This window comes from Xylocopa sonorina, chromosome 11 (genome assembly GCF_050948175.1).
Source record: "Xylocopa sonorina isolate GNS202 chromosome 11, iyXylSono1_principal, whole genome shotgun sequence".
NCBI lineage: Eukaryota > Metazoa > Arthropoda > Insecta > Hymenoptera > Apidae > Xylocopa > Xylocopa sonorina.
Window position 1 is genome coordinate 305,784 of NC_135203.1, and position 1,014 is coordinate 306,797.

The window sequence follows — 1,014 nt, forward strand, 5'->3', positions numbered from 1 at the left end:
TCTAATTGCTGCTATTTCGCAGCGACGACCCGTAAAATCGAGCAAAAAATTCGATTTACGGGCGTACGTGCAAACAGTCTAACACCCAAAACACGGAGAGGTCGAATTCAAAACCAACGGCTATAAGTGTAAAGTTTACACTTATAACCGGGTACAAGGACGAACAAACCGAATCTACTCGGATTCAAACTCCTCGGAGGTCGAAATGGTCGACCTAGGAGGAGGGACGTCACGTATGGACGTCTAACGTCTACCCGATGCGTTCAACACCACCGCATCGGGAGCACTTTAAACTAACTACGCGAAAGGGACCTCCACCGATATTCCAAGTGCTAGACTTACCAAGTCCGGGGTTCCACCAGCTGAGTCGAACGCACTGATCACTGCACCACACACGGACACAGCACGCGCGACGCGGATGATAACGCGACACTCCGGTGAGCGAGTCGGAAGAACACAGAGTAAAACGAATACTTAAAGCTACTGATGGATAAATCAAAGTGTGTGGGTTTGACTAGATAAGAAAACTGATCTTTGGAAAAGGCTTATTGAGCCGGTCCCAGAGGCACTGCAATACTGGGTCGACTCGCGGCGGAGGTGGAGCAAGCCCCAGCGGTCCGCCTTTTTCCAAAAATCAGGTTAATATTCTGACTCCTAATGAGGAGTGTATCAGATATTAAGCTGATAAGAACAGATAAGACGTTTATTTAGCAATTAATGTTCCCCCAGGGCCAAAGCCCCAGGGGTGTACACTTGTTTTATACAATAGATTCGCATTAATTCCGCACGAAATCAATTATAAACCGTCCAACTACAATCATGCTGGGGGATAAATCCCCGCAGCGTCCATTAATTTTATAGCAACCTCACTATGAGGTGAACATAGTGTCATTCAGCCAGTTAATATAAAACAATGACGTGGCATAGGGCACGTATTAGCAACTAGCTTTTCAATGGAATAACAATAGCGTGAAATAAAGAACAGTAAGAATAAAATTGAATGTGACTTATACA

At 45.3% G+C, this 1,014-nt stretch overlaps 1 pseudogene; it reads right to left on the bottom strand.

The window, feature by feature from the left end:
* Positions 1 to 543: 543 nt before the first annotated feature.
* LOC143429512 (U2 spliceosomal RNA) lies at positions 544 to 719 on the bottom strand (annotated as a pseudogene).
* Between the last annotated feature and the right edge of the window lie 295 nt (positions 720 to 1,014).